Genomic DNA, 11,587 nt, shown 5'->3' on the forward strand with positions numbered 1-11,587 from the left:
TCTAGAATGAAGTTGCCCATTTTTTGATGAAGGAAGCAAGTGTGATTAGCACTATTCTTTTTTTCCTCCTCCCCCCCATTGCTTATTTAAAGATAGTTGTGAAATCTGTAACTGGGACATCCATCTTGGACCCAATGATAGCAATCGTGGGGAAGGGTGGGGCAATGGGTGACTCAGATAGTTAAGCATCCGCTTTGGGCTCAGGTCATGATCTCCAGGTCCTGGGATCCATCCCCACATTGGACTCCTAGCTCAGCAGGGAGTCTGCTTCTCCCTCTCCCCCTTTTCCCCCACCGCTTATGCTCCTTCTGTCTCTCTCTCTCTTTCAAATGAATAAATATTTTTAAAAATCTAAAATAAAAAAAAATCATGGGAAAAGGTAAGGTACTTTCAGAAACACTGGCCTTGATGTCATCATGCTGCTGAACACAGGCAGGAAAATGTCTACCTCCAAATTCCGATTATCTGGGAAGAAAATAACCCGTAGGTGTCTAGTTCACTCTGAGTCAGGTTTTCAATTACTTGCCCTTGAATCCATTTCAAACTAATATACTTCTTAGAGCTGCTTTAGACTTCTTAATCCCCACACTGAAAGTTGAACTTAAGGCCCCCAACCTAGTGTACATCTCCTCCCTCACATAAGCCAGCCAAACATCAAAGGCCATCATGTCAATGAGAGAAATAAGAAAGTGAAAAAACAAAATGAGCTATTAAAATATTTATTTTTTTTATAAATTTATTTTTTATTGGTGTTCAATTTACCAACATACAGAGTAACACCCAGTGCTCATCCCGTCAAGTGCCCCCCTCAGTGCCTGTCACCCATTCACCCCCACCCCCTGCCCTCCTCCCCTTCCACCACCCCTAGTTCGTTTCCCAGAGTTAGGAGTCTTCATGTTCTGTCTCCCTTTCTGATATTTCCCACACATTTCTTCTCCCTTCCCTTATATTCCTTTTCACTATTATTTATATTCCCCAAATGAATGAGAACATATAATGTTTGTCCTTCTCCGATTGACTTACTTCACTCAGCATAATACCCTCCAGTTCCATCCACGTCGAAGCAAATGGTGGGTATTTGTCATTTCTAATGGCTAATATTCCATTGTATACATAGACCACATCTTCTTATCCATTCATCTTTCGATGGACACCGAGGCTCCTTCCACAGTTTGGCTATTGTGGACATTGCTGCTAGAAACATCGGGGTGCAGGTGCCCAGCGTTTCATTGCATCTGAATCTTTGGGGTAAATCCCCAACAGTGCAATTGCTGGATCATAGGGCAGGTCTATTTTTAACTCTTCGAGGAACCTCCACACAGTTTTCCAGAGTAGCTGCACCAGTTCACATTCCCACCAACAGTGTAAGAGGGTTCCCTTTTCTCCGCATCCTCTCCAACATTTGTGGTTTCCTGCCTTGTTAATTTTCCCCATTCTCACTGGTGTGAGGTGGTATCTCATTGTGGTTTTGATTTGTATTTCCCTGATGGCAAGTGATGCAGAGCATTTTCTCATGTGCATGTTGGCCATGTCTATGTCTTCCTCTGTGAGATTTCTGTTCATGTCTTTTGCCCATTTCATGATTGGATTGTTTGTTTCTTTGGTGTTGAGTTTAAGAAGTTCTTTATAGATCTTGGAAACTAGCCCTTTATCTGATACGTCATTTGCAAATATCTTCTCCCATTCTGTAGCTTGTCTTTTAGTTTTGTTGACTGTATCCTTTGCTGTGCAAAAGCTTCTTATCTTGATGAAGTCCCAACAGTTCATTTTTGCTTTTGTTTCTTTTGCCTTCGTGGATGTATCTTGCAAGAAGTTACTGTGGCCAAGTTCAAAAAGGGTGTTGCCTGTGTTCTCCTCTAGGATTTTGATGGAAACTTGTCTCACATTTGCTACTAAAATATTTCTGTGAAAGACACCAAAGCTCCTTTATTTTGACAAAGCATACCCAACAATGAAACATGGACATCTCAAGACATGGCAGCAAGAGAGAATTTTTTCTCCCCTGACTCCTGAGCAAATAGTTCTATAGCTCAGGAGCTGTGTTACACGTACCCTTTAGTATTCTGTTTAACTTAATAGTTTTGTTGACCTTTAGTATGCTTATTATGCTTAACATTATATAGAATCATGTTGAACCTTCACTTCAATCTTTCATTACAAGGGCTGTGTCTTATGGTGCCAAGACCTCATTTTATTTATATCTAATCTCCCAAGTACCTAAAATACTGCAATATACATGGCAGGGAAGCCATAAATGTTGTTTTGCAACTTAATCATTTGTAATTTAGACATTTGCAATCAGCAGTAAAGCACATTTGTGTGAAGTAATCAAATTTCATGATGTCTATTACACTGAGGGTAAAGTTTATGCTCACAAAGGAGTCTTGTTGCCTCTCTGGGTCTACATGCCCATTCAATTCTGTGGTTCTCCATAGCTCATTAAAGATAGAATAATTCTTGTGAAATAACCAAAAAATTGTTGTTTCCTCTGAACCAGTTCCTAAAAGGAATTAATTACATTTATTTCAAGTTTGTTAAGTGAAGAAAAAGTGAGGAATTCTAATTGAATTATAGATAGTTCATATATGAAAAATTAGTATTACATAAAGAAGAAATCATAACTTTGAAAGTGATTTCCTTCTGTTTTCTTTTTTTTTTAATAATACATTTATTTTTTATTGGTGTTCAATTTGCCAACATACAGAATAACACCCAGTGCTCATCCCGTCAAGTGCCCCCCTCAGTGCCCACCACCCAGTCACTCCCACCCCCTGCCCTCCTCCCCTTCCACCACCCCTAGTTCATTTCCCAGAGTTAGGAGTCTTCCATGTTCTGTCTCCCTTTCTGATTCTTTTTATTTTTTTTTAAGATTTTACTTATTTATTCATGAGATACACAGAGAGAGAGGCAGAGACACAGGCAAAGGGAGAAGCAGGCTCCATGCAAGGAGCCTGACATGGGACTCCATCCTAGGTCTCCAGGATCAGGCCCTGGGCTGAAGGCGGCACTAAACCGCTGAGCCACCCGGGCTGCCCCTCTTTTCTTCTTGATATAAACTAGTTCACCATCTGGGCAATTGCAAACTGGAAAACTAGAAAAAAAAAAAAAAAAACAACTGATGAAACAGAGTGTTCTAGCCAGTGCCAAAATGAAACATTAAATGAGAGAAGTAAATCATTAAGAGTTTGAAAGAAGCCCCAGTATATTCAATTTTCTCCCTTCATTTGGGGAAGGGGAGATTTATATAATACACTTTCAAAATTTGAAAAAAAAATTTTAAGATTCTATTTATTCATGAGAGCCTGAGACATAGGCAGAGGGAGAAGCAGGCTTCCTGTGGGGAGCCTGATGTGGGACTCAATCCCGGGGTCCTGGGATCACGACCTGAGCCAAAGGCAGATGCTAACCATTGTGCCACCCAGATCCCCACCCCATCCCCAAATTTGAAGATTGGGACCTAGCTGTTATGATTACATAAAAAATGCATTGCTTCAGAAGTAAAAATCTCTGCAACTGTCTGGGAGAGCAAATGTCTTACACTTCTTCCCACAAGCTGAGAAAGAAACAGGAAGCGAGGAAAGAGCTACCGTGTTTCCCACTGGGACAAAAATCTCATGACTGACAACTTCCTCTTCCCTTGCCCAATCTCCTAGATCTACTGGGGGAATTGGGAGGGACAGTATTGTAGGGCCAATCGTTAATAATCTATGGGAAGCAGAACCACCAACCCAAATTGCTAATGGAGTACTTGGAGTCTCTTTGTTATACTTTCAGAACTATAAAAACTGTTGATTAAATACTTCACTTAAAACTCCTTTATACAGGGATGCCTGGCTGGTTCAGTCAGAAGAGCATGTGACTCTTGATCTCAGGATCATGAGTTTGAGAGCCCCGTGTTGGGTGTAGAGATTACATAAATAAATAAAACTTTAAAAAAAAAACCTCCTTTATATAAATATCAAAAGTAGAAATTAATAATGTTAACATTTAGCCAGTACATGGGACTTTTTAAATTATGTTAGACCTTATTTCTATTCTTGTATCATACTCTTTATTACATTAAACTAACTTTTCCATTTTCAAAAATTTCTTAGCAAGTAGTATTCTATTATCAGTTTCCTCTATGATTCCCCTCTTCACAAGTCAAAATCTTACCCCAAGTGACTTACCCATCTCTGCCCACCTGCCTCCTTCACCTTTCACATCCCTTAAAAAGTTCCAAAATTTCCTCTCCTCCTTAAAGTCTGTCTTTATCACCTGAAAGTGATCCCTTTCTAAACATTTCTGTGAATTACATATAAAGGTTTACTCTAAATCTGAGAAAATGTATTTGACAAATAGACACAATTGTGGATGATTCATAATTACATGTTTCTCCATATATGCATCAGTTTTCTACTACTATGTAACAAATTACACAAAATTAGAGGCTTGAAAAAATATCCATTTGCTATCTCATGGTTTCTTTAGAGTAGAAGGCCAAGCACAGCTAAAGTAGTCTCTCTGCTCAGGGCCTCTCAAGTTGAGATCAAAGTGTCAGCCAGGCTGAATTCCTTTCTGGAGCTTGGGGTCCAGTTGTTGGCCAAAATCAGTTCCCTGTGGTCAGAGGACTAAGGCTTCTATGCTTTTGCTGGTGGTAGGCCAGGAACAATCTTAGCCTGGCCCCTTCCATGTGTTCTTTCATGCTTAACAATCTCCTGGTTTCCAATCCTCCTCCCGTCATATTTAATGTAACATGATCATGGCAGGAATGATACCATCACCATAACCTAATCAAGTAAGTAACTGGCCTATCATATTCAAAGATGCCATCTACACTTATGTGTATGGGATTATACAAAGGGTGTACACCAGGGTAAGGAATTCTTGGGAATCATCTTAGAATTCTGTCTACTACAATATGACTAGAAACCTCAATATCAAGTTCTTATAAATTATTAAAGAATGTGCTTAATAAAAATTGACTACCACTCTTCTCTTTAAGACTTTTAAGAATATGGGATCCCTGGGTGGCGCAGCGGTTTGGCGCCTGCCTTTGGCCCAGGGCGCGATCCTGGAGACTCGGGATCGAATCCCACATCAGGCTCCTGGTGCATGGAGCCTGCTTCTCCCTCTGCCTATGTCTCTGCCTCTCTCTCTCTCTCTCTCTCTCTCTGTGACTATCATAAATAAATAAAAATTTTAAAAAAAAGACTTTTAAGAATATTAGATCAGGGTGCCTGGGTGGCTCAGTCTATTAAGTATCTAACTCTTGGTTTCTTTCTTTTTTTTTTTAAGATTTTATTTATTTATTCATGGGAGACACACAGAGAGAGCATCTGCTCAACCACTGAGCCACCCAGGCATCCCTAACTCTTGGTTTCAACTCAAGTCATGATCTCAGGGTTGTGAGATTGAGCCCTCCATCAGCCATTAGGCTCCATGCCTAGTGTGGAGCCTGCTTGGGATTCTCTCTCTCTCTCTCCCCCTCTCCTTCTCTCTCTCTCTCTCCCTCTGTCCTTACCCCCCTCTTAAGAAAAAAAAAAGAATATTGGATAAATCAACTTTTACTATGGAGCAAATTGATTAAATAGTTCATGTGATTATATTTATATATAAATAGCATTCCAGCACAGAAGTTATTGGCTAGACCTATAATTGAGAATTTCCACAAAAAGAGAGAAGGCACAGGCAGATGTCATAGATCTTGAAAACAGGATTATAAGAGCAACTGAAGCATGGGGCATAGAGAATAAAGGAGAAAATGTGAGTGGTATGTAATAATCACTTTAAATCTGATTTCTCATGAGATATATTAATTCAAAAAAAAATGAGAAGTTGAGGGGTGCCCGAGTGGCTCAGTCAGTTAAGCATCTGCCTTCAGTTCAGGTTCTGATCACAGGGTCCTGGGATCAAGACCCACATCAGGCTCTCTACTCAGTGAAGAGTCTGCTTCTCCCTCTCCCTCTGCCTCTCTCTCTCTCAAATAAATAAATAAAATCATTTAGTAAATAAATAAATAAAATGGGAAGTTGACTTCAATAATTTCATAAAAGTATCTAAAATCAAATTTTGGGCATGTAGAAAACTTTTAATTTTGGTATAAAGAAATAAAATTAAAAAGAAAACAATATACAAGGAAAAATATTTACAACAGATGATTAACAAAGAATTGGTGTCTCTAATATCTAAGTGCTTTTTTATAATGAAGACAAACAGCTCAATAGAAAAATAAGCAACAGGGGCAGCCCCGGTGGCACAGTGGTTTGGTGTCGCCTGCAGCCTGGGGTGTGATCCTGGAGACCCGGGATTGAGTCCCACATCGGGCTCCCTGCATGGAGCCTGCTTCTCCCTCCACTCGTGTCTCTGCCTCTCTCTCTGTGTCTATGAATAAATAAATAAAATCTTTAAAAAAAAAAAAAGAAAAGAAAAATAAGCAATAATACAAAGAGAAATACAAATGACCAACAAGCATTTGAAATGATGCAAAACTTTGATAGTAGTCCACAAAACATAAAATAAAACAAAATGAGATGTCACTACTCATCTACCAGTTTATACAACTGACAGAAATGTGAATTGTTACAGGTTTCTGAAAAGCAATTGACAACATTTATGGAAATTTTAAAACATACATGTCCTTTCCCCTAGAAATACTACACCTGGGAATCAACTCAATAAAAATAAAAGCATCTGGGTGTAGGGAAATAAAGACAAGATCATTTACTGCAATCTTGATTGTAAAAGAAAAAAAAACCTTAAACAGTAAAATTAACACAATATGGAATTAAAAACCCCTATTTTGAATGTTAAGTGGATATTTATAAAATTATATTTTAAGACGGATGAATATAAGGCATCATTACATGTAAATAACAAAGTACAGAGTAATGTATTGTGTGATCCAGTTTTTGTGAAAAACAAAGTAAAAATATTCCTATTTGTTAGTCTATAGGTATATATGAGCAAGGAAAAATGTGTGGAAATGTTCAAATCTGGCTGCTTACCTCAGATACCCGTGACTGAAGGGAGGTAGAGAACTAAAATTATGTTTTTTAACTGTAACTGTTTGGTTTCACTTGATATGGTGAGATTTATGGCTTTACTACCTATAAAGAAACCATGAGGAAATAAAGATTTTAGCTGCCAACATTCATATGTAATTGTGAAATAACTTGAAGTTACTGTGATTTTTGTTTTCATTTAAGAAAAAATCCTCTGGCCAAATAATTGTCTAAATAACATACACTATTCTGAGATGTCTAAAGCCTTGAGAAGATTTCAACACTCAAAGAGAAAAGACTAAAATATATTAACATTGCAGATTCCCTAATAATAAAAACCATCAGATAATTCTATAGCAAATCCCATGGTCAACAAATGCCACCCCTGTACCCAGAGCTTCCCAGCAGCTTGTTAGTATCCCATTCTTCAACAGAAGCAAAGAACCAAAACTCACCAGACATCTGAGGTGATTCTAGCTTTCTAATATGAGAGAGAAGAAAGCAAAAAAAAAGAAAAAGAAGTTAGAATAATCCATGAAAAGAAGAGAATTTAAAAATCTTCCAAAAAGTTGCTGTCAATATCCTGAAGGAGAAAAGAAGATACTGCATGCATGAAGTAAGAACAGGTTTCAATGGAGAAAAGAAAGAGCACCAGAGAATCAAATTTTCATAGCAGGAATGAAAATCCAATAGAAACATAAAAGATCTCAAGAAATTTATGTCCCAGTGTACCTTTTCTCATAAAGCTACCTGATGAAGTTCTCCCAAAGTGGCAAACTAATTCAAGATGAAGACACTAAATTCTACCTCTGAAACTAAAAGAAGAGGAAGGAGGAGAAGGGGGAGGAGGAGGGGACAAGGAGGATGACAAGAGGAGGAGAAGGCTGAGGGGAGGAGAAGAAAGGAACCAGATCAAACCATGGACTCCTCAGGGCTAAGCAAGCTGATTAGAGCGCACACCCAGAGCATACTACAGTCTGGTTCTGCTCCTAGAAGGGCCATATAGACCAGGGAGGCCCAGCCTTTAGTGTGCACAGGAGTTTCCTGGACTTTTGAAGATCTAGACAGTCTGGAGTAGAGTATGAGATTCTGATCTTATAACAAGCTTGGTGTTGATGCTGCCAATCCTCAGGTCATCTTCAGCTCACACATTGAAGTAGCAAGCACATAAAACATGATTCCCACATGGCTGTGGGAATCAGTCTCTCCTATGGGGCTTATTGAGTGATTCCTGGGCCCATGCCCAGCATTCTAAGATGGTAGGCCTGGTTAGAGGCCTGAGTATTTTGTAACAAAACCCATAAGCAATCCTGGGGCTCTGCCAGATAGGGAAGCATGAAAACCACTGATGAGAGGCCTCATCATGCGAAGGGGTCTTACATCCATATTTTGATGGTTTTTGTAGGAAGAAAAATGCAAGACATGTGGGGAGATCTATATTTTCTCTCCCATGAGGCACAGCCAAGATGGCACACTGAGGAAGTCATTACCAGCTCAACATAATATCTCTGTTTAGTCAGAGGGTAGATCTTAAATGTTTGCACCACATGAAAGGAAATGATAATGATGTAACACGTTGAAGGTGTTAGCTAATGCTATGATGAAATCCTTTGCAGTATAGAAATGTGTCACATCGACAGGTTGTACCCTTAAAATTACACAATGTATATGCCAATTTTATGTCAATAAAGCTGGGGGAAAAATCTCTGAAAAGAGAGAGAGAGAGAGAGAAGGACATGGGATCTAGGAAGCTAATGCTCCCACCCTGGAGAAAGTAAAGAGATTCCCCAGGACAAGGGTTGGGGGAAGCTCCAGGGTGGCAGGTAAACCCAGATGCAAGGCAGTGCCAGCCCATGCTACAATATGCCAAAGAGTCTGTTAGGAAAGGTGCCTGGCAATAAAATTTCCAGTACTGTATCAGCTCTTGCTTGAAAATATACTGTGTCTCAACCAACTTAGATGGAAGTATAGTTGACATGTTCTGGAAAACCACTCAAAAAGTGGTTTTAATGATGACCCAACATTGATGAAAAACATACAGCTCTAAAATTAGAATAATAGTGAATCTACACAATTATTGTGAGGATTAAATGAGTTGATCAATGTAAAGCATTTAAAATGATGCCGGAAACATAGTGAGAATGACAAAAATACTAGCTATCACTGTTGCTGTTGTGGTGGTGGTGGTGGTTCTTAGGTTATTTAACTCTGGAGTTGGGCTTCCTAGAATACTGACTCTACCACTAGTTATTTTACTTTGACAAATTTATGCAGGGATGCCTGGGTGGCTCAGCGGTTGAGAGCCTCCCTTTGGCCCAGGGCGTGATCCTGGAGAGCCAGGATCGAGTCCCACATCAGGCTCCCTGCATGGAGCCTGCTTCTCTCTCTGCCTGTGTCTTTGCCTCTCTCTCTGTGTGTCTCTCATGAACAAATAAATAAAATCTTTAAAAAAAAAAAGAAAAATTTATGCAAACTCCTTAAGCCTCAGTGTCCTCATTTGTAAAATGTGCATCAAAAAGGTATTTATCTCATACATTAATTTTAAGAATTAAATTAGATGCAACAAGGTAAACAGTAGAATTATGCCAGGATGATAAGAGATCGCAACAGCACCTACCTTTGAAAGTACAGACTGAGTGCAAATATGAGGGAGTCCTCTGAGGTATTGGAAGGGTTCCATATTTCTATTTGGAAGAGGGTTATGTAGATATAAAAATAGGTAAAAATTCATTCAAGCTGTATATACTTAAGAGTTCTGCATCTTATCGTATATGTGGTTTTTTAAAAAACAAAAACAAAAACTTGTTTCGAGGACTCCACTTCATGCAAGTCATTCCAGACACAAACAAATACTTTGTGTAAGAATGTTCATTTGTTATTTATGATATCAAAACATGGAAATGCCCTAAAAGTACAATTAAAAGGGCACATTTACATTGTGCAGGGAATTTAACTATGTATGAAATACAATAAAGCCACTAAACGCTACGTTTTAGAATATTTAATAACATGGGAAATAGCCATACCATAACCTCAGATTTTTTAAGTGCAAAATGCAAAATTGTGTATTCCTATATGCAAAATTACGTATATATATATATATATATATATGGGGAACCGGCTGCGGAGCCTCTCTGGGAACTGGGTCTCACAGTCCTCGGCACAGCGGGGGTACGCGAGGTCCGCAGCTGCCACCCTGACTCTTGACCACAAGGTTCTGCGGACCCAGCTCCTCGGCGCCCCCTCCTTGAGCCAGCAGCCTGTTCTTTTACCCCTTGAAGTAAACGTTTCTCTCTGCTTCCCAAAGTTGATGATGCCTGTAGCTAATTTGCTAAGCCTCTTAAAAACCGGAGGAGACAAAGGCTCGGAGTCGGAGTCCGACTCTCGGTGCCCCTGTTACAACATCAGATGACAGTTCGGCGCGGCTCCGAGTCTCCTCCCTTGGCGGCCTCGGAGCATCCCGGCCCCGCGGCGAGCGGCGGCCGCCCCGGGACCTGCAGTGGCCGTCGGGGTACGGCGGCGGCGGGACTCCGGGACTTGGGCGCACCGCACGGCAGAGGGCTCTATTGTAGGTTTCAGGCAGGGCAACGATGGGGCAGGATTTGTCTAGTCTAACGCATTAGGTTTCCCTTCTCAAATGATTGCTTCGGGATCCCTGGGTGGCGCGGCGGTTTGGCGCCTGCCTTTGGCCCAGGGCGCGATCCTGGAGACCCGGGATCGAATCCCACGTCGGGCTCCCTGCATGGAGCCTGCTTCTCCCTCTGCCTGTGTCTCTGCCTCTCTCTCTCTCTCTGTGTGTGTGTGTGTGTGTGTGACTATCATAAATAAATTTTAAAAAGGAAAAAAAAGGAAACCTGTTAAAAAAAAATAATAAATAAAATAAAATGTTTGCTTCAACAAGCTGGGGCGCACGCATCCGCTGAACCCTTGCAGGGACTGGTCCAATATATTAACACGTGGTTGCCCTTGGTTTCCAGGAGAAGGCACACTAAATGTAGATGAGACACGGGACCGAATAGGGAAAACCTTACAGCAGCAACACAGAAAGGGTTTATTTAAATGTGCCAATTCCGATCTTTTCTGCTTGGGCTTCGGTTAAAACAGTGTTGGCACTATTCCAGGAGAAAACAAAAGCAAAGCCTGAATATGCGGTGCCTCTGCCCTCCGCTCCTGCAGAGGTAGTGCTGCCATTCCCTTTACCTGCCTGTAACCCTTTTTTAGAACTTGAGAAAAATCTTCTTACCAAACCTGTCCCCTTCGTTTGAGGTCAGACTCCATCGCAGGGAGCCATTGCCAATTCAGCCGGTAATCCTTTTTTCTGACCCAGAAGATCTGTTGATTCCCCCACCCTCCCCCCCCCCCCGCACTGAAGAGGTTCCTAACGGCCAGGAGGCATTAATAGGGTGCATAACTCAGTTGATTTAAAGATGTTACAGCCTCTAAGGGATAGTGTAGGAGGGAATGGTGTACAGGCCCCTCTTACTCAAGTTATATTGGAGGCTGTGGCTTGTAGGTGGCTCCTTCCTTGGGACTGGCATCAAAAAGCAAAGGGCTCCTTAACAGGGTATATATTTACAATGGAAATCTGCTTTTGGAGACTTTGC

The 11,587-nt window shown here is 40.6% G+C and overlaps 1 long non-coding RNA gene across 1 annotated transcript in view; it reads right to left on the minus strand.

Moving 5' to 3' along the window:
- LOC119867190 overlaps positions 1-11,340 on the minus strand; it is a 33,932-nt gene extending 22,592 nt beyond the window's left edge. The window contains exon 1 of the long non-coding RNA XR_005382788.1: positions 11,227-11,340. This is a non-coding gene — a long non-coding RNA (uncharacterized LOC119867190). The remainder of the gene's footprint in view (positions 1-11,226) is intronic.
- Between the last annotated feature and the right edge of the window lie 247 nt (positions 11,341-11,587).

Source organism: Canis lupus, chromosome 32 (genome assembly GCF_011100685.1).
Source record: "Canis lupus familiaris isolate Mischka breed German Shepherd chromosome 32, alternate assembly UU_Cfam_GSD_1.0, whole genome shotgun sequence".
In the NCBI taxonomy this organism is placed as follows: Eukaryota; Metazoa; Chordata; class Mammalia; order Carnivora; family Canidae; genus Canis; species Canis lupus.